At 40.1% G+C, this 18,249-nt stretch overlaps 1 pseudogene; it reads right to left on the bottom strand.

Moving 5' to 3' along the window:
* Window positions 1-6,816: 6,816 nt before the first annotated feature.
* The window catches only part of LOC118997263 (calponin-2-like), a 31,900-nt pseudogene continuing 20,467 nt past the window's right edge, over window positions 6,817-18,249 (bottom strand).

The following is an 18,249-nucleotide window of genomic DNA, read 5'->3' on the forward strand; positions in this document are numbered from 1 at the left end:
CAATTTTCACTTTTCTATTGCAAAGAAACTACAAGTTATTGCATATTTGTATTATTATTTTTCATTATTCTTACATCTTTTATTTCAATAGTATTTGTGTATTCCTCTTCTTTTTTATTTTAAAAAAATTTTATTTATTTATCTTTAGAGAGGAAGGGAAGGAGAGAAGGAGAGAAATATCAATGTATAGTTGCTTCTCCTGAGTCCCATGCTGGGAACTGGCCTACAACCCAGGCATGTGCCCTGACAGGGAATTGAACTGTGATCATGTGGTTCGAAGGCCCGTGCCCAATCCACTGAGCTACATCAGCCAGAGCTCTCTTCTTTCTGTATAGTCTTCTTTGCTTGACTGGTTACATTGTATCATTTGACAGATTTCCCCTGTACTCCCTTCCACAGTATATTGCTAATTTACTATCCTTCACTGTTGTGGACCACTCTACCTGGTTTCAGGAATTGTAACTCTATCCCCCATGGCTAAGGATGAGCGAGTGAACTCCAGAATGCAGGCCACAGGAGACAAAGCTTGTCTCTGGTATCGAATGCTGCCTCAGTTTCCTCCCTGCCCCAAGCATGGTCAGAGGTCAGAGATGGGTAAAACCCCTCAGAGGAGGGACAAACTAAGCCACACTCGATCACTTGGAGGCCACCGTGGAAGGACTTCAGGAGCTGCAACAAAGAGCAAGCAATTGACCCTTGCCCCCCAGCTATGTGACATGGCCAGAGTCCACATGTACTCTGGAAAAAGCACTTCCTGGCTCTAATCCACTTAAGCCTGAATACCTGATAAGGAGGGGTGCAGCTCCTTGCCTTGCCAGAGTGGATCCTGGGGAAAAAAATCTGGCATCACAAAGAATTCCTAAAAAAACTGTGAAACCTGCTCTGCTAAGAGTGCATTCATTCATATGTTAAAGATCTGAGCAAGAAACCCTAAAGTTTTTGCAAAACTCCCTTCCTGACAGACTCTGACTCAGACTAAGCCCTCAGATTTAATTGAAATGTTATCTACTGTTTGATCCTTGCCACCCTGTATTCCTGTGTATTACAACCCAATAAAAGCCTCTGGAGGAGAGGGCTCGAGGCCTTTTTCCCTGGAGAAACTGGTGACTGCTCAAGGCCCTTCCCTTTTGAGGGATCAGACACCTCTCCTCCCCAAGTAGATCATGTCTTGGTAGTGTTTACTTTCATCCGTGGTGGACAGGGAAACTTGATGGAAAAGTCGCCCCCACACCTCATGTCACTTGTGTTCCTTTAGCACACTACTCAAAGTTCTATACCCCCTATTCATGTTGTCCAGATCACATAGATTCTGTCATATGATTGTTGCTCTAATATTATTGTAAATGATTACATCTGTTAGCCATACTGCACTTGGTTTAGTCAAAAATCAGCTCTCTGCAGTATGAAAAGAGCACTACTTGGGTTTTTAGCTCTTTGTTAAATTGGCTGTGTGACTCTGAGCAAGTCACATAGCCTCAGTATATCTCAGTTTTTCTATCTGTACAATGGGCAACATAAATCCAACAATGATGAGGTCTTTTCCAAGTCTAATATTCTATCTTCTGCTATGGCATCTATGGTAAAGAGTTCAAATTCCATACCTTCCTCAGTTCTTATCCACCCACCTCCATCCCTCCCCTCCAAAGTGACTTCCAGTATTTCGGGCTCTGTGCATGGATGGAAAACAGAAAGGTACCATCCTCAGCTGGATGAGCTTGGGTACATATCCCCCTTATTTTGGGTACATAGATTCTGATTTGCTAGCAGGGAGATGATGGGCTTTCTTCCCACTCTGCAAGGGAACTAGGGTCAATAACTTGGCAACAGAGTATTGAGGGCCCATAGGATGCCAGGAGTATAAACCAAGAGTACAGTCACAAGAATAGAAAAGGTCTTTCTTAATTCTATGAAGAGATGAAAGTTTCCAACCAGCTACAAAGTTGATGGGCAATTTTTGCAGACAGCTTGGGGCCCAGCCAAGGGTCATGGGCTAGTGTGCAGGAACAGAAAAGGGCAGTGCCAGAATCATGGGGTGGTGACAATACTAATACAGAATCAATACTAAGATAGGCAGAGACATTCATGGCTTCAAATCAAGGTATGTAGATAGCAAGGATTCTAGAACAAACAAAAGATACCTGCCTCCAGGAAATGTCTCAGCTTGTCAAAGGAAATGATACCCATGTAAACTGTTTGTTTGCTGATTTGTCTCCTATTTTTGGTCTAGATTCTACAACTCAAATTTCTTTGACAATATGATTTTAAACATTTCTGTCAATATTTCCACCACAGAAAACTCTGGATTCTTTAAATCCAATTTGGTCTGCTCCTTAAGTAGAGATGCAGTTGTTAGTTCTAGAAGTGTTTTTACTGGAGGTAGGGCCCAATCCAGGGGATTTTAACTCTCTGCCTTAGAGGCTCTTACCTTCATTCCTTTGAAATGACCTTGGGTAAGGACAGGTTCACCTTTACATCCTTTCTCACCAGGAAGCCCCTGAGTAAAATAAAAAAAATTGTGAACAAATACACACACACAGAGTTTTGTTAATGCTATGATCTGATCAAATAGAGGATAAAACAGCAAAAGGCTGAAATTATGTGGCTTATTCTATGGCAGAACTTGTGCGAAGGGCCAAACACTTCCCTGAATGGGTGCTGTGTTGCAAAGTTGTGTGACCACTCCTTCCAGTCAGAAGTCTGTAAAGAGATTAGAAAGGAGGAGATTTTAATCTATTCAGAGCAGTGAGCTTTTTCTATAAAGAGCCAGATTGTAAATAATTTAGGCTGTGCAGGCCATATGTAGGCTCTGTCCCATAATCTTTATCTCTTCTTTTAAAATAATCTTTAAAAATGTAAAAACAAGCTACAGGTCAAGGGTCACATGAGTCACTGTGCCAACTCCTGATCTAAGAGATATCTACAAAACTATTTTCATCTTGTGCTGCTAGTAGACATCTTCCACACCTAAGAGTCCAGGGTGTGTTACTAACAGAGAAAGCAGTACAAAGTATGCCCAACCCATCTACCAAGCAGAATTTTACTCTGTTAGTGGCAGATGCCAGCTAATATCAGCTAGATGTTGTCCTCTTGGGGGAAAGTCAATGTCCCTATACTTAAGGGGAAGTAAAGCTAAACTTTGGGGACTGAAGCATTGATTAAAGAATTAATTTTTTGAGCTAAAAAATTATAGATATATTAAAAGAACAATGTGACCCCAGAAGCACAAACCTGTTTCTCTCCCAATACTTTCCATTTCTCCTTATTCTTATGGCCACGACTTTCATCAAAGAAGTGTCAGATACTATCCACTCAGGATTCAGCAGGGTTAGTAAGGTTCCAGTTAGTAAAATACACGTCCAAGTTCCCCTTTAGGCTTAGGGGGAGGTTAAGGGGCAGGATTAACTTTTACCCTTGTCCTTTGACTCAGATATTCATTACCTCAAGATTTCTTCATGTTGGGGGTAGCATTTCCTTTATTTCCTGGATATTCACTTTCCTAACTCATATGTGATTTGCTCTCCTATCCCGTTGCCATCATGGTGTTTAAAGGCCTTTGTTACTCAAACAGCTGCCTGCTGCATATTGGTTTGGTTTTTAGATGTCAAGGTCCTTTATGACAATTTGGGGCTTGTGCTTCATATGTATATCTCACTTTCTGACATATATACCCATACTCACAACTTGATTACTGAAGATGATGGTATTGATCTTTCAGTAAAACGCCGGTCAATTAGCATAGCTTTGGATCTAATAGTGTGATTTATAGCTTAATATATTACATAAGTACCCCTCTTAGCTTAGATTATTTTAAGTGAAGTTGAGAATGACTTTGAAATGTGTTATTTTTGTCTTTCCAACCACTTACAAAAACAGCCTTACAAGGACATGAAACCTATTAGAAGTCCCTAGATACAAACATTTGATTCCAAACTGGATAAATAGAATTAAATAAAAGTAGAATTAATTAAATAAAAATGGAATTAAATGCAGTATGTAATACTGCATTTCCCAATATTGTCTGATGTGTGAACATATCAAATAGCACAAGTATATACTTTGCTCTGAAATTTACTAGTGTTTTAATAATCTTGCCAACTCTAAAATATCATTAAAAATAACCCTAACTAGTATAACATGTGTATACCCTTCTGCATTACACATGTTATTATTCTATATTATTCTTTAGACTTTTAGTGTTATGGTTCTGCCAGTATAGACTCCTAAATTAGATGCTTAATGAGATATCCAGAGAGCATACTAATGACACACTTAGAGAGAAACAAAACCATTTGAAATAATGTACAAAGATCTGGCAGCATACAGGTGGTCCGGGAACCCCAGGATAGCCATCAGGGCCTGGAAATCCAACAGCTCCTTGAGTTCCATTATAGCCATTCAGGCCATGTGGGCCCCCTTTTTTTCCAGGGTGGCCCTGTTCAAAAAGAAAAGAAGGGATAGAGTCAGGCACATTACTCTCAGCTACTGTTTGATAAACTCCACAGAGAGAGAAGCCAAACATGCTGCCAAAGTCTGGCTCTTTGTTCATCCTCTTAGCCCCATCAGCAATGCTCTCATAGATTTCCTTTATACTCAGGTATATGTTGCTGATGACAGTTCAGTATTATCCCTCTCAAAAGGATCAGTGCTTTAATGGATGCAAGCTGAAACCAAAGCGATCAAGCATGAAGAGATGGGGGATGTTGCAACTCTACCTTTCCTGAGTACTGAAATTTACCATGATGAGGCTTAGTTGTCTGGCAGCTGAACCACTCACAATATGGAATCATGCCAGGCCTTAGGATTTTTCAGAGCAAACTAGAACCTGGGAAGCCTGGCATGGCTTTCTGTATTGAAAGCTTTGAATGAGAAATGATACTGAATTTTGGTCAAGAGAGCAGAGCAGTTTCCTCAGCACCACGTTTCCTGAAAGCAGCATGGTCAAAAATAAGCAGGTCATACAGTCTTAATTCTGTTTTGTCATTATCACATGTCATGTTATTGCTTCAGTTAGGGAACTGTATCTTCTCTTCCTCATACTCACTACTGAGACAGTTGTTTTACTGGAGTATTAATAATCATTTACATACAATTGGTATGAATTCAATAATTTTCCAGATTTGAGCTTTCTTTGTGCATGAAGTATACTTTTTATAGGGAATATCTCTTTTTTAATGTGTCAGAAGCAGGTTGAATGTTGGATAAGTAGCAAAGAGATGACAAGAAAGACCAGAAATTTAGATGGGTCAGTAAAAGGTAGATTCCCAACCTCTTGCACAGACTTTTTAAATTCAAGTATGTATATATATTTAATTATTTCAGAAAATATGTCATGTTCAGAAGTCAACTTTTCAAATTATTAGAGTAAACAAAGTTTTATCAAATTTTACTGAGCAAATGTTCTACAGAATTATTTCATTTTCATTGTTATGAAGCCTGTTAATACAAAAGTATGGGTCTACACTGCTAGACTCATAGAATGCTAAGTCTAGAAGAGTAGAAAAACACTTATCCTTTCAAAAAATGTGCTGCAATTTCTGCCTTTCCAGATTCAGGTGATGATTTTTCTTGATCTGGGGAAATTGAGACAGGTTATTAGAGTCATCAACATGTTATTATGAAATGAGATGGCTATTCTTGTTTGCCCTGAAGATCTATACACTACCTTCACCAGATCTCTCTGCCTTGGGAGTCTAACCTTTATGGACAGCACTGTCTAAGCTTCCTTTCTCTTTGTCTTCTAGTTGTATTTGGCCGCTTCTAGGTATAGGCAAGACATAGAAGAGCAGGAGGATAAAAAACACAGGCTATTTATTTCTCTCATGCCCTCCTACCTTGGCTGTATATTTGGCAATGGCCACATTTCTCTACCATCTTAGTTTCTGTTGGGAAACCGCTATTCCATGGCTCCAGGTCTTACAGGGTTCCAATATTACCATTCTTTCTTTTCCCTTTGATAACACTTTTGTGTTAGTTGCTTCACCATCCATTGTTATTTCCATTAAATCCTGCCTACGTCCTTCACATGTACCATTCACTCAACTCTCCTGTTAACACTTTCAATTATAGTATCTACTTCTTCCTGGAATCCTGATAATCACTTTGAAATGTCCCAGTGAAGCTTGCTAGAGGTTATCTCTTAGTTGAGTAACAAACAAGAGATAAGGCAAGACAACAGGCTGGCTCAATACTAGGGATCTTTCTTACACCCAGGGAACTTGATTCTGTTTAACACCAAAACCTTTGCTTGGATTCTTACTCATTGGTATTCAAATTCTTTTTCTTAAAAAAAAAGGTTTTTATTGCCTTTGGTCCACAGTTGGTATATCACATTATATTTTGGTCCCAGAGATTCTAGGTGGGGGTGGTCCCAGGGAGGGCTTGCTGGTGGAGGTCCCTGTTCAGTACTTGATGGGGAAGAGGAGACTAATATGGAACAGGAGTCTGGCTTTGCTTTAATCACTCATAACTCCATTGTCCTGTCTGGGCCTCAGTTTCCTCACTGAGCCCCTGGGCAGGTCCTGGGGAAATCCAATCCCTCATGATGCCTAAATATCTGGGGACTATGGCCTGGCCCTCCCCCAAACAACTTTATTTCCAGCACCCCCCTCCACCATCCACATCCCATTTCCCCCTAAAAAATTACTTTGGTTTTGCTAAAACTGCCTGAAACTTCTGTGGGTACAGGAACCCCAAACTGATCAGCAGAGAAAAGGGAAGAGGGGCAGAAGCATCCAGAAGCCATCTGGGGTCATTTTCCCTCTCTGAAGATTTCTTCTTCCACCCTGCAGCTTGGCCCAAAGCCTGCTAGGAGATTTGCTATCTGGATGTGCCCTGGTATGGACCCTCACCCAACATGCATCCGGATCTGGCTTTCACAGACTCTCGGCTCGAAGCACTTGAAGACATAGAAGAACAAGATAAAAACACAGAAAACCCTAAAATCCCAGGTTGGCTGATGATATGGGGAGACAACCCAGAAGGTGGTGCCTCAGTAGCCTGACTGCCTTCTCTTGGTAGTAGGGGAGTGGGGTGGTCACCTGCCGATCTAGAAGCCCTTTTGGCCACTAGACCCTGTGGCTAGTACTTGATGTCATATATCTGCCAGCCCAAGCCAAAGACCTGAATGCTTTCATAGACTCCATGCATGCAGCCCATCTGTAGAAACCTGAAGGAGTTGTGATACTTGTCAGTTCCAACTTGGTGTCGTAGATGTGCCGCTGAGTACCAGGAACCATCCCACCTGGCTGATACCCTTGTTGGTACCCTTTTGGAGGCTGGTTGTTGAGTGGTTCACGGGTGGCAGGATATGGTTCTTGGGGTTGAACAGGTGCCTTCTTGTGTCATATGCAATCATGCCTGATTGGCTGGCACACTTTTTGGTGCCTATCTGGAGCCTTATGATGCACCAACCTGCCTTCATGGTAGTGTCATCAAAGTTCTGCTCCTGCTTTTCTGAGTTCTTGATGCCAATGTCCACACCACTTTGCAGCTGCTTTGTCTTGGCCCTCCCTGCCAGAGCCAAAAGAGACACTTGCACCTGTGTCATGTTTCCACTCTCAAACAGGTCATTGGCCTTGAACAGATCCACAGAGTTCATGACCTAGCTGACCATGGCCTTGATGAAGGTGGAGAGGTTTTCTAGCTGGTGCCAGTTTTGCATGGAGCAGTTGGTTTGGGGGACCAAGCCGAGTTGCAGATTATTCATGATTGTGCACAGGATAATTCCATCCTTCAGACCCTTCTAGAAGTCAGGACCAATAGACAGGTCCACGAGCCTCTCGATCCAGCTGCAGAGTCCTGCCTCCTTCTGAGGGTCATATCTGGACAGGAGCTGGTTCTTGACCTAAGCCAAAAATCCATATGAGGGACCCTTTGTTGAACTGCACAGACTTCATGCCAGTGGCAGCAGTGCAACAGATGGTCTAGTGGGTGCTGGTATACACATTTTTTTTCTTAAGCCCCAATCCTTCTGTAGTTTTCTTGCCTGAACTCCTGATATCGCCTATCTGCAGGATTACAAGGACACCTGTTCACTTTTTCCTATCTTATCTAAATTTTTGAGGATTAACACCTGACCTCTGACAGACCTGTCAGTCCTTCCCTGTAGCACCATGGGATGGTGGATCAAGCATTTTTTGAGCCACTCAGAATTGTGTTCCAATCCCAGCTTTGCTACTTCCCAAATTGAGCCTCAGTTTCCTCATCTGTAAAATGGTGATGAATAATACTACCTCATGGGGTTGTTGTTAACATCAAAATAAAAATTAAAATTTATGGTTAAAATTATATGAGGCTAGATTTACTACACAGGAGCTCAATAAATGATAAGCCTTCTTCTCTTAAGCAAGTCAGCAAAGATAAGCCACACACAGCTGAGATCTGTCTTCTCTCAGCTCCGAATAACACAGCATTTCTGGCACATTGTGGTTTGTTTGTTTGTTTTGGGTTATTACTAATGGTTTTACATATTTGTGTGCTAACCCTTCCAGAGAATGTACCTATTTGATGGAGAAAACCATAGTTCTATATAACCACAAATGTCTGAACACATAGGAGAATATGAGGATCTGCTCTATTCCAGAAGAGCAATGTTCCTCAGAAACCCTATTTCAAAGGAATAGTTTCTGTTTGGTGAGTGGTATGCACTCTCTTTGAAGATATGAATCTGGTGTGTTCATTTATGCACCTCTAGGCAAGAAAATATTTGAGATTGACTCCATGGAAAAAGCTAATATAAATTGCAAAGGACAACTTGAAGACTTCTTTCAACTTATCTGAACTGAAAACATTTGTTGAACATACATTTCTTATGGGTGCCAACAGCCCCAAATCACAGCCATGATATTAAAAGCCAGTGGATTGAGTGTGGGCCTATGAACCACATGATCGCAGTTTGATTCCCAGTCAGGGCACATGCCTGGGTTGCAGGTCTGTTCCCAGCAGGGGACTCATGAGAGGCAACCATACATTGATATTTCTCTCCTTCTCTCCTTCCCTTCCCCTCTAAAGAAAAATCAGTAAAATCTTAATTTAAAAAAGCCACAACCTTACTACCTCTACTCTGTTGTTTTACTGTTGAATATCTTGATGATTGCTTGTTTATTCCTCTCCCAACTGGTTGATGTCCCCCGTTAGAGTATAGAATTAGATGATTATGAAATCACTACTTGCCTGTGCTTATTGAAATTGTCTACATGACAGCAAAAATGGAGTTTTGAGGGCAAAACAAATGGCACATGTGTTAGTGATCAGCTAATACTAACAGTGATATCAGATCTGTGTAGTGATCCAGTTCAGCAAGATGTGATGGGGAAGCTGTGGGTTTTAGCCAAATTGCTTAATAACTGCTGCTGAATGTTGACCAAAATAATTAGTCTGACTGGATCAAGAGTATCTGTTGTGTTCTTCTGTCTGAGGGAGTCCTGCCAGTCTGGGAACTGTTGCTTTTCTAGGTACTGGAGGTTGTAATCAGCCTGCTAAATATTTTTTTTTAGTTCCTAGTGTATAATGAATTCAGCCCTGGGGTCTCTGAGGCCTCGGAGAGTAGAAAAATACATATTTTGTGCTTTTAATGAGATAGATAAGACAATAACACAAGACAAACAATAAATAGTGTGGGCCATATGTAATAAGGAGCCATAAGGTATGGGACAGACATCAAGGACTCTTGGAATATTAAAGATGAAATGGAGAGGTAAGCAGTAAACATAAGGTGCTTAATAAATACATTATAAATAGCTGGAGAGGAGAAATAAGGGAGAATAATTTCATGGAATAAGTGAGGCTTGGAGCCTCTTGTTAAAGCAATCGAAAGTCAAAAGTAAACATATACAACCTTTGGTCAAGGGAAGGGTCAAGTGAAGGTTCAAGGCAGTGGGGACTTCTACTGGGAACAACATGCTTATTTAAGGAATCTACACGCCTACAACTCATTCTTCCAATAAATGAAGCCCCAAAGAGAAGTGATTAATTCCTACAAGCTCTAGTGTTCTCTGAGTTATTAGTTAGAGTTAGAAGTGTCCAGCTTATTTTTTGGACAGAATTAGAATCAGCCTCTGTACCATAGGATTCACTTCTTCCCAGACCCCATTAAAGAGAGACTACAGGAAGGAATGGATAGTACTTCTGAAAACTCTAAATCCCCCCACTCATCTCTGGTGAAGCCAGTTCCATAGGGTAGCCTATGGAATGGAAGAGGTAGCCTCCACTTTGTTTCCTTTATGCACCAGCCTCTAGAAGATACACATTCTGAGTAGAGACTGCATAAGGTGGCCATAGGAACACAGCCATGATAAGATGCCAGGAGCATCATAAAAGGATGGCCAATCCCTTTAAATAATTTTCCCAGTGGTCCATTTCTGGGCATTTTGCAGAGTCTGCACTTAAATAAAATGAAGAAATCTGATGGCCAATTTGTTGATACATCTAACAAATACAAGGTAAGTGAGTCTTTTGTTCTCCAAATCCACAAATGTATTCTGGATGTGGAGAAAACATGGATCCAATGATTATATCTTTGAGGGTGGACCCATATACTTTTTCTGTATCCCCATAATAGAGTGATGGCACATGTAGCAGGTGTTCAAGAAATACCTATAGATTGGCACAAAGAGATTTGAACCCGCTAACCTTATATTAGATGATTATGTAGTGTCACACAAGAAGCTATTAAATCTGAGGCTTCAGCACAAGATTTGCTTTTTCTCCTTCATGAGATTGAAAATCACTGTTATAGATGAACAGCCCAGGCTAAAGATTAAACATACAGAGAGGTGCCAAAGAACATAACTAAAAAGTGATAACAGCAAGTTCTAAATACTGTATTTAAAAATCATTTGGTATTTTTCTTTTCTGTTTTAAAAGATTTTATTTATTTATTTATCTTTAGAGGGGAAGGAGAGAGGGAGAGAAACATCAATGTATGGTTGCCTTTCATGCATCCCCTGCTGGGAGTTGGCCTGCAGGGAATCTGCCTGCAACCCAGGCATGTGGCCTGACTGGGAATTGAACTGCGATCCTCTGGTTTGCAGGCCTGTGCTCAATCCACTGAGCTATACCAGCCAGGGCAGGTATTTTTCAATTACTGTTGACATACAATATTATATTAATTTTGGGTGTACACACCAGCGATTAGATGTTATATAACTTATTAAATGAACATCCCAATAAACCTTGTACCCATCTGACACCATACATAGTTATTAAAATATTATTGATTATATTCCTTACTCATCTGTTTTAATTTAAATTTATTTATTTTAATTGTTGTTCAAGTACAGTTTTCTGTCTTTTACTCACACCCCAGCCCCCCCCAAGTGCTCCCCACCTCCCACCCATTTCCACTCCCCTAAGTTTTTGTTCATGTATACTTTATACGTGTTCCTATAAATCCTACCCCTTTCACCCTGAAATTCCCTCCCCTCTCCTCTCTGGCTACTCTCAGTCTGCTCTTTATTTCAGTGTCTTTGGTTACATTTTGCTTGCTTGTTTGTTTTGTTGTTTTTGTTCCTGTTAAAGGGGATATCATATGTCATTTCTCTTTCACCGCTTGGCTTATTTCACTCGGCATAATGCTTTCCAGTTCCATCCATGCTGTTGCAAAGGATAGGAGCTCCTTCTTTCTTTCTGCTGCACAGAACTCCATTCTGAAAATGTACCATAGTTTTTGAATCCATTCATTTACTGATGGGCACCTAGGCTGCTTCCAACTCTTGGCTATTGTAAATTGAGCTGCTATGAACATTGGGGTGCATAGGTTCTTTTGGATTGGTGTTTCAGGGTTCTTAGGATATAATCCTAGTAGTGGAATTGCTGGGTCAAAAGGCAGATTCATTTGTAGTTTTCTGAGAAAATTCCATACTGTATTCCATAGTGGTTGTGCCAGTCTGCAATCCCACCAACAGTGAACTGGGGTCCCCTTTTCCCCACGACCTCTCCAACATTTGTTGTTTGTTGCTTTGTTTATGACAGCCATTCTGACCGGTGTAAAGTGGTATCTCATTGTGGTTTTAATTTGCGTCTCTCTGATAGCTAGAGATATTGAGCATCTTTTCATGTGTCTCTGGATCCTCTGTATGTCCTCCTTGGAGAAGTGTCTGTTCAAGTCCTTTGCCCATTTTTTTTAATTGGGTTGCTTGTCTTCTTAGACTGAAGTTGTCTAAGTTCTTTGTATATTTTGGAGATGAAACCCTTGTCTGAGGTATCATTGGAAAATGTTTTCCCATACATTTGGTTCTCTTTTTATTTTAATACTGTTTTCTTTAGCTGTGAAAAAGGTTTAAATTTTGATGAGATACCATTTGTTTATTCTTTCCTTAATGTCCCTGGCTCTAGGAGACATATCAGTGAAAATGTTGCTATGTAAAATATCTGAGATTTTTCCAGACAATGTTCTCCTCTAGGACTTTCATGGAGTCATGGCTTATCTTTAAGTATTTTATCCATCTTGAGTTTATTTTGGTGTATGGTGCAAGTTTGTCCTTGGGTTTCATTTTTTTTGCACGTAGCTGTCCAGTTCTCCCAACACCATTTGTTGAAGGGGCTATTTTAAGTCCATTTTATGTTACTGCCCCCTTTGTCGAATATTAATTGCCCATAGAGAGTTGGGTCTATTTCTGGGCTCTCTGTTCCATTCTATTGGTCTATGTGCCTGTTTTTATGCCAGTACCAGGCTGTTTTGATTACAGTGGCCTTATAATGCAGTTTGGTATCAGGTATTGTGATCCATCCTACTTTCTTCTTCTTTCTCAAAATTGCAGCTGCTATTCAGGGTTGCTTATGGTTCCATAAAAGTTTTTGAAGTGTTTGTTCTATGTCTGTGAATTATGCCATTGGTACTTTAATAGGTATTGCATTGAATCTGTGAATTGCTATGGGTAGTATGGACATTTTGATGGTGTTAATTCTTCCAATGCATGAACATGGTATATGTTTTTATTTCTTTGTGTCTTCTTTGATTTCTTTCTTCAGTGTTGTGTAGTTTTCTGCATACAGGTCTTTTACTTTCTTGGTTAGGTTTATTCCTATGTATTTCATTTAATTATTTTTGCTGTATCAAATGGGATTTCTTTCTTTTTTTAAATTATTTTGTAAAGATTTTATTTTATTTATTTATCTTTAGAGGGGAAGGAGAGAGGGAGAGAAACATCAATGCCTTTTGTGCGTCCCCTGCTGGGAGTTGGCCTGCAGGGAACTGGACTACAACCCAGGCATGTGCCCTGACTGGGAATCGAACCGCGATCCTCTGGTTCGCAGGCCCGTGCTCAATCCACCAAGCTACACCAGCCAGGGCTGGGATTTATTTCTTGATTTCTGCTCTGCTGTTTCATTGTTGGTATACAAAAATGCCTTTGATTTCTAGATATTGCCTGGGTATCCTGCTGTTTTTCCAAATTCATTTATTAGTTTGAGCAGTTTTTTTGGTAGAGTCTATAGGATTTTCCATGTACACTATCATGTCATCTGCAAACAGTGACGGTTTTGTTTCCTCCTTTCCAATTTGGATGCCTTTTATTTCCTTTTCTTGTCTGATCACTGTGGCTAAAACTTCCAATATTATATTGAATAGAAGTGGTGAAAGTGGACAACCTTGTCCTGTTCCTGAACTTAGTGGAAAAGCTTTTAGTTTTTGCCCATTGAGTATGATGTTGGCTGTATGTCTCTCATATCTGTCCTTTATTACATTGAAGAATGCTCCCTCTACTCCCACTTTTCTGAGTGTTTTTATCATAAATGGGTGTTGTACCTTATCAAAAGCCTTTTCCACATGTATTGAGAAGATCATGTGATTTTTTTGCTTTTGTTTATGTGATGTATTATATTTACTGATTTGCGACTATTGAACCATCCTTGCATCCCTGGGATAAATCCCACTTGGTCATGGTGTATGAACTTTTAAATGTATTGTTGGATGCAGTTTCCCAATATTTTGTTGAGGATTTTAGTGTCTAGGTTCATCAGTGATATTGGCCTCAAGTTTATTTGTTGTATCTTTATCTGGTTTTGGAATTAGGATGATGCTGTCTTCATAAAAAAAAAAAATTAGGAGCCTTCCATCATTTTAGATTTTTTTGAATAGTCTGTGAAGGATAGGGGTTAGCTCTTCCTTAAATGCTTTTTAGCATTCTCCTGTGAAACCATGTGTTCCAAGGCTTTTGTGTGTCAGTCAGTAATTTTTTTATTACTGCTTCAGTTCCATCTGCTGTTATTGGTCTGTTCAAGCTTTCTGCTTCTTCTTCATTGAATTTTGGAAGATTATATTTTTCTATAAATTTGTCCATTTCACCAAGGTTTTCAAATTCCTTGGCATACAGTTCCTCATAGTAATTTCTTACAATCCCTTCTATTTCTGTGGTGTCAGTTGTAATCTCTCCTCTTTCATTTCTGATTGTGTGTGTTTGACCCCTCTCTCTTTTTTTCTTGATGAGCCTGCTTAAAGGTTTGTCGATTTTGTGTATCTTTTCAAAGAACCAGATCCTGGATTCATTGATCCTTAGAATTGTACTTTTAGTCTCTCTGTCATTTAATTCAGCTCTGATCTTGATTATTTGCTTCCTTCTGCTTGCTCTGAGCTGTCTTTGTTATTGTTCTTTGAGTTCTTTTAGGTGTAGGGTTAGGTTGTTTGTTTGAAATGTTTCCATCTTCTTTAGGTAAGCCCATATTGCTATGAACTTCCCTCTCAGGACTGCCTTCCTTGTGTCCCATAAGTTTTGGTTTGTTATGAGTTCATTTTCATTTGTTTCCAGAAACTTTTTGATTATTTCCCTAATTTCATTCTTGACCCATTGGTTGTTTAATAGCATGCTATTCAATCTCAATGATTTTGAGTGTTTGGTTTTTTTTCTTTTAGGGTTGGTCTCTAGTTTCAGTTTCTTGTGGTCAGAGAAAATTTTTGGTATAATTCCAATTTTCTTGAGTTTTTTGAGGCTTGCTTTGTGTCCTATCATGTAGTCTGTCTTTAAAAATGTTCCATGTGCATTTGAAAAGAATGTGTATGTAGCTTCTTTGGGATGAAGGGCTTTATACATATAATTTATGTCCATTTTTTTCTTGGACATTGTTGTATTCCATGATATCTTTGATGATATTTTGTTTGGAAGATCTGCCCATTTTTGACAGTGGGGTGTTAAAATCCCCTCCTGTAATATTGTTGCTGTCAATATCTTTCTTGAAGTCCTCTAAGATTTTCTTTATATATTTGGGTGCTCCTATGTTGGGTGTATATATATTTACAATGTTTATTTCTTGATGGATTTTCCCCTTGAGCATTATGGAGTGACTTTTATGGGTCTCTCTTTATGGCCCTTTTTTTTTTGAAGTTCGTCTTGTCTGATATAAGTCTGATAAGTCTGATATCTTGTCTGATATTGCTACCCTGGCTTTTATTTTTTCCAGTTCATTTGCTTCAAAAATTTGTTTGCAGCTCTTCACTTTCAGTCTGTGTAGATCTTTTGTCCTGAGGTGGGTCTCTTGTAGGCAGCATACGTGTGGGTCATGCTTTCTTATCCATTGAGCTATTCTATGTCTTTTGATTGCAGCATTTAACCTATTTATGTTTAAGGCTATTATTGATAGGTACTTATTCATTGCCATTTTTGTACCTGTCTTCCTCTCTGTCTCTCTCTTTTTCTTTCTTTCCTTAGAGCAGTCCCTTTAGCATCTCTTGCAGAGCTGGTTTGGTGGCGGTGTATTCTTTTAGACTTCTCTTGTCTGGGTACCTCCTTATTTGGCCTTCTGTCTTGATTGAGAGCCTTGCCGGGTAAAGTAGCTTTGGTTGTAGCCCTCCAGTTCTCATTACTTGGAATATTTCTTACTATTCTCTTCTTGCCTGGAGCATTTTCATTGAGAAGTCAGCAGGTAACCTTATTGGGGCTCCCTTGTATATTACTTCCTGTTTTCTCTTGTTACCTTTAAGATTCTCTATTTGTCTCAGAATTTTGCAATTTTATGATGTGTCTTGAAGTGGGCCTCTTTGGGTTCCTCTTGATTGGGACTCTCTGTGTTTCCTGGATTTTTGTGACTTTTTCTCTTATCAAATTAGGGAAGTTTTCCATCATTACCTTTTTAAACAAGTTTTCTATTCCTTGCTCTTCTTCTTCTCCTTCTGGTATTTCTATTATTCGGATATTATTATGTTTCGTATTATCTTGCATTTCTCTTAATCCCTCTTCATTCTTTCTGAGCCCTCTTTCCTTTTCTTGCTCTTTCTGGGTGTTATCTTTCCTACTTTGTCCTCCAACTCACTGATCAGATCTTCTGTTTCACTGATCCTGCTTTCGATTCTTTCTACTGTGTTCTTCAGTTCAGAAATTGTATTCTTCATTTCCTCTTGGCCCTTGCTGATAGTTTCTATTTCCTTTTTCATGTTGATATAGTTTGTAGTGAGTTCATTGTAGTTTCCCTGTAGTTTCTGGTAGCTCATTGTGAGCTCTTTGAACTTCCTGATAACCAGTGCTTTGAATTCAATATTTGAAAGGTGACTTGCCTCTATTTCATCTAGCATTTTTTCTGAAGTTTCCTCCTTACCTTTCATTTGGGGGCTGTTTCTTTGTCTTCCCATTGTTTTTGAGATTCTTCTTGTAAGCTTCAGCTTCTTAAGTTGATATGTTGTGGTTCCCTGGGCTTATAGTGTGAACTTCTGTGGTAGAATACCTGTGAGATTCAGTGGTGTAGTCTCCTTGATCTTTCAAGCTCAGTGGTCGTGGGCTCTCCTTCAAGTTGTTTTTGTGTTTGTCTTTGGGTTTTGGTTGTTTGGGGGGGGTCTTTCTTTTGTGGGTCCTTCCCACCAGCTGGTTAACTGGTGGTCACTGTCCACCACCTCTTGTAATTTGTGTGGTGTTGAAGGCAGGTTTTGTTGAAGCTAGTTCTTCCATGTGTACAAGGTTTTGAGGATTCTCTTTTGCTCTTGTTCAGTTGCTTGTACTAGGTAGTTTCTCTACTATTTGGTTGTATTTCCAGGTAGGTCCTGGATTGAGGTTTGTGTGGTCTCCACTCCCTCCTTCACCTTCTTCTGTTGGTTCCTTTGTTGTTGGGTTTCCTCTTCCAGTGGGTATCCTGGTGTTCACCACTTTCACCTACTCTTTTTTGTGATCATTTGGAGGGAAAGGCAAAATGGTTTATGACAGCAGGAGAGTATTCTATGATATTTACAGTAGCAGTCAGTAGAGAAGAGATAGGAGATCCTTTGGCTATGTATAGCGTTAACCATGATCTTTAACCAAACTAGCCACTTTTAAGAAAGGATGGGAAAGATATAAGACTCTTGTTTGCGAGGGAAGGATTGTGAGTTGGATTTAGAAAGCAGTGAGGTTGTGGGAGGTGAGATTCTGAGGTAAGGTGAGAGTAAAGGATCGTAAATAGGTGTAGTGTGTGAGACAACAGAGTTAACCAATATAGTTATAGAGTTCAGGAAATTGTGAAGTGGGCTAAGATCTGGGAGGGATGTTGTGAAGTATTTACAATTGTATGGAACAGCTATTATTTACAACAATATTAGAGCAACAATCATAGGACAGAATCTATGTGATCTGGATAACATGAATAGGGGGTGTAGAACTTTGACTAGTGTGCTAAAGGAACACAAGTGACGTGAAGGGCAGTAAATTACCAATACATAATATGTACATAATACATAAACAATAATAAAAATAAAAAAAAATAAAAGATTACTTAAAAAAACACCCCTTGTTGGTGTCACACTGTACAAAGAAGCTTTTCTGGTCTTTCTGGCAGCAGTAGGCTGTGGGCGATTGGTGTGGCCTTTCTTCCTTCATGATGTGTACTCAGCCAGTCTGGAAGCACTCTCCCATGAGCTAGTCTGGTGCCTCTCCCAAGTGGCTTACATAGGGCATCCAGGTCTTCTTCAGGGCGCTCTTTCCCCCAGGGGTTATGCTGCGGGCTGTGTTGTGGGCAATCTGAGCCAGGCTGCCTCAGTCCTGCAGGTTTTGGTGAGAACCCTTCTCAGTGCTATGGGGGAAACCAGGGCCTTTCGTCTAATGTTGGATTGCTGCCGCCAGGCTGGGTGGGGAGTAGGCTGAGCAGCTGTTGCAGGAGCATTTCCCAAACAGTTTCACTTTTTGAGAAATTCCTCCTACTCAAGCCTGCTGCTCAGTATAGCCCAATTCTCCAGCCAGACTGGTGACTATCAGGGCCAATGTGCGTTACTGCAGGACTCTCAACTCTCCCAAGCCAGTGATCACAGACTCTGTGGGTGATCAGCCCCTGTGTGTTTCCTTCTTTGTCCTTATTCCT

This window comes from Sturnira hondurensis, unplaced genomic scaffold, assembly GCF_014824575.4.
Source record: "Sturnira hondurensis isolate 20B ecotype Veracruz unplaced genomic scaffold, ASM1482457v3 Scaffold0012927, whole genome shotgun sequence".
Classification (NCBI taxonomy): domain Eukaryota; kingdom Metazoa; phylum Chordata; class Mammalia; order Chiroptera; family Phyllostomidae; genus Sturnira; species Sturnira hondurensis.